Source organism: Arachis hypogaea, chromosome 16 (assembly GCF_003086295.3).
Source record: "Arachis hypogaea cultivar Tifrunner chromosome 16, arahy.Tifrunner.gnm2.J5K5, whole genome shotgun sequence".
In the NCBI taxonomy this organism is placed as follows: domain Eukaryota; kingdom Viridiplantae; phylum Streptophyta; class Magnoliopsida; order Fabales; family Fabaceae; genus Arachis; species Arachis hypogaea.
The window spans coordinates 46126590-46140301 of NC_092051.1; positions in this window are offsets into that span (position 1 = coordinate 46126590).

The following is a 13712-nucleotide window of genomic DNA, read 5'->3' on the forward strand; positions in this document are numbered from 1 at the left end:
TAATGTTTAAGCGTGGGGAGGTTGATAAATCACTATTTTATGGTTTATCTTGTGTTTAATTGAATGGTTTTATCAAGCTTCTACCCACTTATTCATATGATTTGCATGATTTTACAATCCCTTCCTAGTTTTGTTCTATGGTTGAAAACTTGCTTCCTAGAGATCTTTAATTTGTATATTTTAATTCTCCTTTATACCATTTGATGCCGTGATACGCGTGGATTGGAGTCTGCACAAGGATGTGTGCGCATGACTAATGCGTACGCATGACACGCCAAAAAGACCAGCGACGTGCACGCGTGACTGACGCGTACGCGTGACTGACGCGTACGCGTGACTGACGCGTACGCGTGACCTGCACGATCTGCAGAAATAACAAAAAATGCTGGGGGCAATTTCGGGCCGAGTTTTGACCCAGTTTTCAGCCCAGAAACACAGAATAGAGCCAGAGAACATACAGAGACTCAATACACATTCAGACATTCTCATTAGCATAGTTTTAGGTTTTTAGATCTGAATCTAGAGAGAAAAAATCACTCTTCCTCTAGGTTTTTCTTTTCACATTCATAGTTCTATTAGTTTTATTGCTTTTGCTTGAGATATTGAAGAGTCATCACCTCCGTTGAAGATATTATTCTAGTTTGTTTCCTTACTCTTTTATTTATTCCATATTCTTAATTCTTGTTTAAAGTTACAATTGGATTATTTTCATGGATTATTAATGAAAATGATTACTTTTAGTTTTAATTAAGTTGCAGTTATTGTCTATCATGTCTTTCTTTTATTTCCTTTTTAATTCTATGCAAGTAATTTTCATGTCAATGGAGTAGATTCCCATCTTGACATGGGGTTGATTAAGAGAAGACACTTGAGTTGGAATGCTCAAGTGGTTAGTTAAATTGGAAGTTGTTGGTTAATTCTGTATTTGCTAACGCTAGACCTTCCCAAGGGAGAGGACTAGGATTTCCGAATAAGAGTTAGCTTAATCACTTGACTTTCTTTTATTTAGTAAGGGTTAACTAAGTGAAAATAACAACCTCTTTGTACTACACTTGAGAAAATTCTAACAAGGATAGAACTTCCAATTAATCATTCCCCCAGTCAAGGCTTTTTATTTTGAATAATATAAATTCCTTTTTATTTTCATTGCACTTAATTACAATTGTTTATTTTCTATTATTCAACTCTAATTTCTTGGAAAACTCCTGATTAATAAATTAGCACCCTTTCTAGCAACTCGTTGGGAGACAACCTGGGACTCATACTCCCAGTATTTTTTTATTCTAAACTTTTGTGACAACCTTTCTAAATTGATGAGGCGGATTTTTGCTGGTTAAGAGCTATACTCGCAACGCTGCTCTATTATATTATAATCTCTTAATTGGTCTAATTTCTGCCGCGCATCATGAAACTAGCCTAAGATGCCTTGACATCACAACACCAAACTTAAATCTTGCTTGTCCCCAAGCAAGCACTGAATTATGATAAGAATGAATGAAACAGAAGGTAGTATATATCCATATCAGCAAGTAATTGATATTAATTTATGGGGTTTTATGCAGAGAATGTTGCAGCTCACTTTTATTTGATTCTTGGGTGAGAAATGTCTCTTTTAAGCATCAACTAACATACTACTATGACCTCTTATTATTCACTCATCCTTGGTAATTGTCGTTCTTTGTTTTTCTTTTTCTGTGAACTTATTTCTCACTTGTAGCTTAGTGTCATGTGTTGTAGTAGCTCCTTAGCTTATTTTCACTCAACACATTCACCACAAACACTTGGCTCATAATTCTTCTTAAGACATTGGTGCCCAGCACCTCTTTGGGTTACTAAATGCCTTGTAACTAGGTTGCTCTTGATAATGGACTTTTGGTTGATAATCCCGGGTTAGTTAACCCAAGTTACCAAGTGTTAAAGCACTCCATAAAACCTAGTCATCCAAGCAGATCCTAGTACAGAGACACCACAGGCATATGTCTTAAGGTCCAAGCTATTGGTGTCTAGCCTTGTTCTTTGTTTCTTCCATTTTTGTTGCCACTTTTGGCTTTTCTTTTTCTTTCTTTTTATTTGTTCTTTCTATCATCCAAGGTGTTTTATTTGTTAAGATTCATATACAGCAGCCTAGTTTACACTAAAGAGGGACACTCTACCCTTTTATTAATTATTAGTGAGCTAGCTACACCATCAAACATACCTACCACCACTCAATCTTTATTTTATTCCTTACCAAATGGAACTAATTCACTTCTGTTCACACATTTCTTTTATTTAATTAAAAACCAGGGAACAAGCATACATTCAAGCAAGTGAAATTAACCAGACACTTAGACTAAAACACTTATTTGAAATTTAAAGAAATTAAACAAACAAAAATTCAAATGATTTCGACTTAAAGTAAACTAAACATGAAGACATGTTTTTTTTTCTTATTGATGAACAAAGAGCAACACCACCTTTCATTCCTGAGGTTGCTTCCCTTTGCTTGATTCTCCTTTCTTCTTTTGGTCTTGTTTCTTTTTGCTCCTTCTTTCTCCTAGTTCCTTTTTCCATTCCAAACACATTTTGCTGTGATCATTGACGTGGCGGAAAATTGCCGATTAAGAATTTATAATAAGAATAGCGTTGCAAGTATAGTTCTTAACCGACAAAAATTCCGCATATCAATTTAAAAGGGTTGTCACAGTTTTAGAATAAAAAGACTGGGAGTAGAAATACCAGGTCGTCTCCCAACGAGTTGACAAGAGAGTGCTATTTTATTAGTCAGAAATTTTCTGAGAAATTTTAGAGTTGGAGAATAGGAAATTAAAATAATAATAAATTAAGGTACTGGAAATTAACAAGAGGTTTTATGTATCCCTTACCAAATAAAGGAAAGTCAAGTAACTGAACCAGCTCCAATTCACAAGTCCTAATCCTCTCCTATGGAAAGATTAGCGTCAGTGACTAGAGAGCTAGCCAACAACTTCCAATTTCCAATTATACTTGAGTTTTTCAACTCAAGGGTCTCCTTTTAATCAACTCCCAAGTCAAGTTGGGAGTCTACTCCATTGACATGAATACAATTTTCACAAACGATAAAAGGGGAAGAAAAGAAGACATGGTAAACTAAATAAAATAATAACTGAAAATCAATTAAAGGTAAAAATAGTTCTTTGCATTAATAAATCCTAAAATCATAAACATACGTATCTAAACAGGATTAATGGGCGATTAAAAGAGTAAGAGAATAAGGAAACAAACTAGAATAATGGCAACTTCAACAGAGATAGTGACTCTTCTCAGTATCCAAATCAAAAGCATAAAGACTCTAAAACTATGAATGTGAAGAAAACCTAGAGGAAGTAGTAATTTCTCTTTAAGATTCAAAACTAAAACTAAAAACTATGTGAATGAGAATGTCTCTTGAGTCTCTGCTTGTCCCTTGGCTCTAGTCTGCGTTTCTGGGCCGAAAACTAGGTCCAAACTCAGTCCAAAATTGTCCTCAGCGTCTTCTGCATTTTCTGCACGTGGCGCATGTCACGCGTATGCGTCAGTCACGCGTACGCGTCGATGGTCTTCTTCGCGTGTCACACGTACGCATCAGTGACGATTGGATTTCTGACGGTTTAGAATTCTCAAATGAAATCTCGTTGTAAAGTATAATATCTAAACCAACACTAATCCTTTCATACAAAAGATTGTTTGTCACTAAAACAAACCCCTAAATTTATAAACCGAAGTATTGGAACCTCGGATCGTTCTCCCTAGGAATTGCAATAGAGTGTCCTTATTATTGGTTATAAGGTATATTTTGGGGTTTTTGGGATAAGGGACATGAAATGTAAATGGCAATAAAAATAAACTAACAACTAAAAAGGTCTTGGTAAAGGTTGGTGGTCAAGGATCTCTATCCTTATCTCTAACCACAACATGAGAATTAGCAAGGATCAATCCCACTAAGTCATCCCCTAACTAATAGTAAAGGGAATTCAAATGGGCTATATCAATCCAAGTTCATAAGTCCTAGTTCTCCACCAATTCAATTAGTGAGATCTAGAGTTAATGGCTCCCAATCATCAATCACTTGGACATTAGTAACTCAAGAGTTCCTAAGTTACCTTCCCAAACCAAGAGCATAAAATTCTACTCTAACATTCTTCCAAGCATTTCATCAAACACTTGGAAGGCATAAAAGGAAAGCAAAGTAAAATTGCAAGGAAAGTAAATCTACGCTACTCAATTGCAAGGAATTAAACAACAATAAAGCAAATCAACAATAAAGGAACATGAATCATAAATTGCATTAAAGGAAATGGAGGAACAAAGTGCATCAACATAAAAGTAGAAAATTACATGAATTAAATGCTAAACTAGAGAGAAGAAATATAGAGGAAGAAGAATTGATAAAGGAAAAGTAAATCTAAGCATGAAATTCACCTAGATCTAAGAATTCCTAATCTAGATCTAACCTACTCCTAATTCTAGAGAGAAGAGAGAGCTTCTCTCTCTAGAAACTAACTTTCCCTCCACAACTAATCTAATGTGTGTAATGTGTGTCATCCCTCTTCAATCCTTGGGTTAAATAGTATCAGAAATAAGTTGGATTGGGCTCACAAGGCTTCTAAAATCGCTGGCCACGAGTTACATTAAGTGAACCATGTGCAACCATCGGTGTGTACACATACAGTGCACGTGCGCGCCCCTAAACGCAATGCAACTATGGCAAATTTTATATCATTTCGAAGCCCCAGATGTTAGCTTTCCAACGCAACTAGAACTGTATCATTTGGATCTCTGTAGCTCAACTTATGGTCGATTAAGTGCGAAGAGGTCGGCTTGACAACTTTTGCGATTCCTTCATTTCTTCATGAGTTCTCCATTTTTACATGCTTTTCCTTCATCCCCTTGATCCAATCTTTGCCTCCTAAACCTGAAATCACTTAAAAAACATCTCAAGGCATCTAATGGAATCAAGGTGAATTAAATTTAGCTATTCTAAGTCCTAAAAAGCATGTTGTCACTCTTAAGCATAATTAAAGGAGAATAACAAAAACCATGCTATTTCATTGGGTAAATGTGGGAGAAGGCGATAAAATCCTCTAAATTCAACACAAGATAAACCCTAAAAATGGGTTTTATCAGTCAGGTACGCGCACACATGAGCCATGCATGCGCGTCGCTCCTCACTGGTTATCTCCTCTATTTCTTGTGCTTCTTCCATTTTTGCAAGCTTCCTCTCCATCCTCTAAGCCATTCCTGCCCTATATAGCCTGAAAACACTTAACGCACAGATCATGACATTGAATGGTTTAAAGGAGAATTAAAATACACAATTTAAAGGCTTAGGAAGCAATTTTTCAATCATAGAAAAAAACTGGGAAGGTGGCAGGTGAAAATTAGATTTCCACACATTCACTGGCAAGTGTACCGGGTTGCATCAAGTAGTAATAACTCACAAGAGTGAGGTCAATCCCACAGGGATTGACGGATCAAGAAACTTTAGTGAGTGATTAGTTTAGTCAAGCTAACAGTATTGAGTGAGAATTGATGCAGCAGAAAGTAAATTGCAGGAATTATAAATTGCAGAAAGTAAATTTGACAGAATCTTAAAGAGCAAGGAATATAAACTGCAGAAGCTTAAATGACAAGAAAGGTAAAGTACAGAAAATTTAAAGGGAATTGGGTGCAGGGAATTTAAAGAAAACAGTAAATCAAACAATCGAAGAGATATTGAGAACAAGTAACAAGAAATTTAAATTGCAGGAAAATTAAATCAGGCAGAATCATTAACAGAATTTTAAAGTTGCAAAAAAGGAAATTGTAGCCGAGGATTATCAGAAACTGAAATTGCATAAGCCAAATTGAATTCAATACTTGAAATGTAAAAGTGCAGAAAAATAAAAGTGTATCAAAGAGAGCTTTCTATTCTATTATACTCCTACTGCTACTGCTTCCTACTACTATTGCAGCCTAACCGAGCTCTCTTTTTCTAACAGATCTAAAGCCTTTTTATAGGCATTCCTAAATTACAAATGAAATTCAAATTGAAAACAAATTACAATTAAATGCAAAATTCCTATTCTGGATGATCCTTGTGCCTTTGAGTGATATCAATTTGGGCTCTGCTTGCTTTTGTTTGTTGATGGGCTTGGAATAAGCTAAATTGAACAGAGTTGCAGCTTCCAGGAGAGCGTAGCGTTCATTTAGAGAACGGAGCGTTCGGGCACCCACGCGGATGCGTCCTTGGTGCGTGCGTGTCCCTGGCATTCCTAATCATCGGCGCGAGCGCGTACTGTGCGCGAGCGCGTCCCTGAATAGCGTTCATTAACTGAACGCTCCGTTTGCGCTATGAATGCTATGTACACGTGTGTGCCTTGTGCGCTTACACGTCCCTAGCATTCCTCATCATTGGCGCAAGCACGTACTGTGCGCGAGCGCGTCCTTGAGCAGCGTTCATTAACTGAACGCTCCATTCGCGCTATGAATGCTATGTACGCGTGCGCATCTTGTGCGCTTGCGCGTGTATAGCAACATATCAATTTTGCGTTCCAGTGTCTTGTACACGTCTTCATCCATCACCACTTTTATTCCATCGGCGCAGGCGCGGCAGGTGCGCGTGCGCGTCGGTTGCAAAATTCCAATTCCAATTTTGAAATTGCACGAAAACGTTCACTTAGGTAGTGTTTGGTTAATGTCCATGTCACAATGAGACATGGACACGGTGACACATGTCTGCTGTTTGGTTTGGTGAGACACAAATTTTTGATGGACACGGGAGGACACGGATGGACACGGAGACACTAAATTTGTGTACCTCCAATTTGATGAGACACTGAGACACAACTTGTGAGACACTAATTTTTTACTCTTTTACCCTTATTCAATTTTTAAATTTTCAAAATTTATCCTCTTATCTCTTCAAATATTTCTTTTTTTTACTTTCTCTTTTAGATTTTATAACCAAATTTGTTCTCCCATTTTTTTCAAAAAAAAATTATACATTTAACTTTTTATTTATTTAAATTTTAATTAATCTTTGATAAATTTTAGGCTTTGGTTTTCTATTTTTTAAAAAAAAAACTGTATATTTAATATTTGAATGATAATTTGAGATGATATTAGAAGGAAAAAAATATGAAAAGAAATAAAAATTTAATTGTAATGACATATGTAACGTTTGAGGTAATGGGTGTATAGTGGTGTTGATAAAATTGTGGTTAAATGAAGGGTAATTCAGTCTTTTTTAAATATTTGTGTCTTGTTCATTATTTTTACCAAACACAATACATAGTCACAAATATTTTATGTCTATGTCTTTAATGTCTGTGTCTTTGTGTCTATGTCTCATCCTATACATCAACCAAACGGAGCCTTATGCAACGTAGCGTTCTCTTTGCAATTGAACACTGATGGTGAAATAGAGCACACTTCCTTGATTTTAGTCATGGGCCATGCTTTTAAAAGCATGGCCTAAGGCTTTAAAGTGTGCCTCAACTCCAAAGTGTGCCCCAAAATTCCTCTTTTCTCCTTTTTAGCTTATTTTGTGCTTTTTTGCTTCTTTTTCTTCTTATTTCCTACAAAGTTTATAAACTCAAAAGATCAAAGGAATATACCATTTGAGCACAAAAGCATGCAATATTTAAGCACTAATCATCAATTTCTTGTATGAAAAAGCATAGAAAAATATGACATGATGACATGTCATCACAACACCAAACTTAAACCTTGCTTGTCCCCAAGCACGAAAAGAATCATGCAATAGAGATTGACAATCCAAGGTAAGAAGAATAGCAACTCAATGTTCATGGTTGGCTAGTTTTCTATGCATGCCACAATCACAAAAGAAATGTAAATGATTGATGCTTCTATCTAGCTCATTTTATGAAATCTTTTCCTTATGTTTCTTCCTTGAAACAAGCTTTTCATTCTCTTATTAGCTTCTCCTTTTGTGTGCTTTGCCCCATGAGTTGATAACAAAGCTACGACTCTAAATGCTTTGTTTTCAAGTATTACCACTTGATACATAAGCACCACAAGCATTTAATTAGAGGTCTTTTTTAAGCTCATTTGTTTCTTTTCTTGACTCTCTAATCATTGGTGCTCAGAGCCTTGAGCTTTGAGGGAGTGCTTTTGCACTTGAGCTTAGCCTTGACTCTAAGTGTTTTGTTTTCAAGCTTTTTGCTTGATACATAAACACCACAAGTACTTAACAATTGAGTTGTCATTGGTACTCAGAGTCTTTAGCTTTCTCATTCTTTCCCTTTTTCTTTTCTTGCCTCAATTTGCAATTGCTTCCTCAATGTTTTCATGATTTCAAACAAAATTTCATAAAATGTCCTAGATGAAAACTTCAATTAAATAAAATCTAATGCAATTGAGCAACAGTTAACCATACTAGCCTTCCAATACTTGTATGCACATGCTAAATTCTTCTTTAATAACCTTGTTTGTTTATGATCATGATACTTTAATGCTTAGAACTTACAAAATTCAAGATGGTAGTCATAATGTCACAGCAACATGTTACAATTTATCAATCAAACTATGCTTATTCACAACACATATGTCTCCAAAAAAGATAGAAGACAATCATGCTCTTTAAAGTACTGGAAGCAAATAAGAGGAAAAAGAACTTTACCACCTTGTAGTTCATCTTCACTATTGTTGTCCTTTTCCTCCTATTCTTCCCCTTCCCATACCAACTTAGGGTGTTTGCTCATCCTCAAGCAACAATTAGAACAATGGTGATGGGCTAAGATGGATCATGAGTGTCTTTCATAATGAAATGTCAGTAGCACATGTGTTTAAGCAAGCAAAATTAAAAATAACCATGAAGGCACAGGAGACAGAGTCATTGTGATTACCAAAATAAGAGGGTGTGCATGATACATTGCATAAAAGATAAGTGGCACACCAAACTTAGTGTGACACTTTCACTTGGAATTGATGCAAGTATGTAGTAAAGATTGGAACCAAATTTTGTTGCATAGCAACACCAAACATAGAATGCAATCATATGTCAATTTATTTGAACTAAAACAAAGGCAAAGGGGACTGTTATATGTTAAATACAATCACCAAACCAAGAATCTGTCATGAATAAGGATTTCTTGGTGATGTATTAACAAAAATAGTTAATAAAAGAAAGCATTAAAAATAAGGAAACGACTGAAACAAAGAGAAAACTAAAATTGTCTAACTAAAAGAAAGATAACACTGCATTATGATTATGCAGGCAAGTGGTGTTGCTGAATAAGTTGCATAGAAAATAAGTGGCACACCAAACTTAGAATCTTAGTGTGACACTTTCATTTTTGATTTGATGCAATCATCCAGAAAGATTGAAAACAAATTGTTGCAAGGCAACACCAAACATAGAATGTAATTATATGCCAATTTATTGAAATTTAAACAAAGCAGACAAAGGAAATAAACAAAGCAAAGAAATGAAATGTTACCTACAGTTGGGTTGCCTCCCAACAAGCGCTCTTTTAGTATCATTAGCTTGACATGTTGTTCTTCACTTTCTTCCTCTTCTTCTAGTTTGTTAAGAGGAATGACCTTAAGGGGGGAGAAGATTCAGCTATTGTCCCCTGTTTTGGTCTCTCCTCAACAAGCTTCCTTTTGTAAGTTGCTTGTTTGAGCTTGCTTGCTGGATCAGGGGTAGGATTGTTTGCAGTAGACCTTTTCTTGAATGTTGTCATTGGTATCTCGGTCACAATCCTCTTCTCGGTGTTCTTGTTAGTTGCCTTCATTTCTTGGATATCAAGACTTGGTAGTTGTGTGATTATTGGAGCTTTATCTTCATCAAAAGCCTTTTGAATTAGTGGTTCAATGAGCCCTTCTTCTATGCAACTTTCTGCCTCACTTGAGTATAGACTCCTTTGATTGTCTTCCTCACTTTCTTGTTCTTTTACTTCCTCTTTTATACTCAACATTTGATTTAATAGCACTGATGCACCACTATTTTGTGGTACATTTTGTACTTAATTGAGTGGATTTGATCCACTTTTCACACTTATTCATACAATTGGCATGGTTTTACATTCCCCTTCCTAATTTTGTGCAATGATTGAAAACATGCTTCTTTGGCCTTAAATTACTAATTTTAATCCTCTCTTATTACCATTCGATGCTGTGATATGTGTGTTAAGTGATTTCAGGGTTTATAGGGCAGGAATGACTTAGAGGATGGAAAGGAAGCATGCAAAAGTTGAAGGAATACAAGAAATTGGAGGAATTGCTAAGCTGTCCAACCTGACCTCTTCGCACTCAATCAATTATAACTTGAGCTACAGAGGTCCAAATGAGGCGGTTCCAGTTGTGTTGGAAAGCTAACATCCAGGGCTTCAAAATGATATATAATTTTCCATACTTGATCTGAAGTTAGGCGATGCGCACGCGTGGATCACGCGTACGCGTGACCTGGCGAAAGTTCAATCCACGCGTATGCATGGACGACACATACGCGTGACAGAGCCACGTCCTGGACGACGCGTACGCGTTACAGAGCCACGTACTGGATGCATAAAAAATTGCTGGGGGTGATTTTTGGGCTGTTTTTGACCCAGTTTTCGGCCCAAAAAACACAGATTAGAGGCTGCGGAGTGGAGGAATGAGGACATCACTTCTGATAATTCACAATTTAGGTTTTAGATGTAGTTTCTAGAGAGAGAGGAGAGAACCTCTCTCTAGGTTTTAGGATTTCTCTTAGTTTTAGGTTTATTTCTTCTCAATTCCTGGTTCAATGTTCATTTAATTTAATTTCAGCTTCTACTTTTATTTATTCTATCATCCTAGTTTATTTATCTTTCCAATTTGGTTTATAAACTCTATGTTAGATTTGATTTCTTTATTTAATATAATTTGAGGTATTTTATATTTATGATTTTAATTTAACTTTTTACATTCTTAGCTTGAATTGATTAATTGGAGACGCTTGAGTTATCAAACTCCTTTGTTGATTGATAATTGAGAGTTGCTGATTGACTTGAATTCCACTAACTAGTCTTTCCTTGGGAGTTGAGTAGGACCTGAGGATTCATATTGATTTATCCACTTGACCTTCCTTCATAGTTAGAGGATAACCAAGTGGGAGCAATGAACAATTCTCATCACAATTGATAAGGATAACTAGGATAGGACGTCCAATTCTCATACCTTGCTAAGAGTTTTTCTTAATTATTAATTTACTTTCTTGCAATTTACTTTCCTTGTCCAACCTTATTCAAAAACCCAAAAGGTACCTTTCCATAACCAATAATAAATCATACCTCCCTGCAATTCCTTGAGTGACGACCCGAGGTTTAAATACTTCGGTTTATTATTTTTATTAGGTTTGCTTTAGTGACAAACAAGTTTTTGTACGAAGGGATTCCTTGTTGGTTTAGAAACTATACTTACAACATGATTACTTTTGTGAATTCTTTACTAGCGAAAAATCCGCTCGTCAAGCACTTTTATGGAGGAGGTTTGTTGATCTTCCCAAGATTTCTTCATCTCCTCTTCATATCTTTCAATCATGGATTCAAGTGTTGATACGTTTTAGTTCAGGAAAGTTTGTGAGGGTTGTGAGTTTTCATGTTCCCTTGTCATCTCAAGTGGCTTTTGTAGATATGCAACCTCAGGTTCAACTACCTCCACCACCTCCTCTTTCATTGAAATTTCACTCGATGCAGGGGCCTCTTCTTTCACTTACTTCTTCACAACCACCAATTGGTCTTCATCTTCCTTGCTTAGCAATTCTTTGTTTCTCCTTGCTTGTTCCAAATATCCATCCATCTTATTGCAGAGGGTTTCTTGTTCTTTCCAAGAGTCTATGGATGTTTGTAAGTATTGTTCAAATGCTAGCTCAAGGGATAAAGGTTGAGAGAAATTTTTTGGGCATGGATGTGTTGTGGTGATGTTTTGAGGGACATAAAATGAATTTTGTAAATTGTGGAATGAATTTTGTGGTTGGTATGGATCGTGGAGGAAACTTTGTGTTGAGGTATCATAAAGTGATGAAGAATTTTCACATGAGAAACTGGGAGGTGAGGTTGGACAATTTTGCATGAATGAATTGAAGGTTTGCTCAAGTGATGATGGCTCTTGATTAATGGAGTATGACATAATGAATGCTCTCTGATTTTGATCCTCCCAATCACAACATGAATAATTGTGGAATTCATCACAATATGGATCATCTTGTGGCATTGGGGGACAATCTTGCATAAATTTATTGAAAGCACACTCCAGTGATGATGTCTCTTGATGAGTATCATATGGAGCATTAAAATTCCCTTCCCAGCCATAGTTTGTGTCAGTGTCATAACAGTGTGATTCACTTTGTGGCTCTGGGAGGAAATTCATTTCAATTGATTGTTCACACTCTTGTTGATATGCCAAGTCACTATGAGGATAATGACATGAATCATTTTGTGATTCTAGACAATATCTCATGTGATCTGATTGATCAAGTTGTGGTTCTAGAGCATATCCCCATTGGTTGGGTTGCTCAGAATATGTAATTTCTTGGTGATATTCCCATCCACCATTAGGATAATGACTTGAATCATTTTGTGGTAGTGAGCAATATCCCATATAATTCTCTTGCTCATCTTGTGGCTCTGAAGCATATCTCCATTGATTGCAGTGATCAGAATCTGTGATTTCTTGGTGATATTCCCAGCCACCATTAGAAATTGGTGATGGTGGGTAATATCCCATAAAATTTGTTTGATCACAAGATGAGTTGAACTCCATTTGAATTTTGTAAAACAGATCACCAATGAAAATTAAAATTCATGACACAGAGAAGAATTTCTTAGTGAGGCAATAACTCAAACACCTTGGTTTCAGCAGAAAATAGAAAATTAAAAGGACAAAGACAAAGAAAATGCTTAATCTAGACTTCTCACCCACTTAATCATTGTCAATCTATATCAATCCCCGGCAACGGCGCCAAAAACTTGATGGGTGAAAATTAGATTTCCACACAAACTCACCGGCAAGTGTACCGGGTCGCATCAAGTAGTAATAACTAACAAGAGTGAGGTCGATCCCACAGGGATTAATGGATCAAGCAACTTTAGTGAGTGATTAGTTTAGTCAAGCTAACAGTATTGAATGATAATTGATATAGCAGAAAGTAAATTGTAGGAATTATAAATTGCAGAAAGTAATTTTGACAGAATCTTAAAGAGCAAGGAATGTAAACTGCAGAAGCTTAAATAACAAGAAAGGTAAAGTGCAGTAAATTTAAAGGGAATTTAAAGAAAATAGTAAATCAAACAATCGAAGAGATCTTGAGAACAAGTAACAGGAAATTTAAATTGCAAGAAAATTAAATCAGGTAGAATCATGAACAGAATTTTAAAGTTCCAGAAAAGAAAATTGTAGCAGAGGATTATTAGAAACTGAAATTGCATAAGTCAAATTGAATTCAATACTTGAAATGTAAAAGTGCAGAACAATAAAAGTGTATCAAAGAGAGCTTTCTATTCTATCCTACTCCTACTCCTACTGCTGCCTACTACTATTGCAGCCTAACCGAGCTCTCTTTTTCTAACAGATCTAAAGCCTTTTTATAGGAATTCCTAAATTAAAAAATGAAATTCAAATTGAAAATAAATTACAATTAAATGCAAAATTCCTATTCTAGATGATCCTTGTGCCTTTGAGTGATGTCAATTTGGGCTCTGCTTACTTTTGTGTGTTGATGGGCTTGGAATCAGCTAAATTGAGTAGAG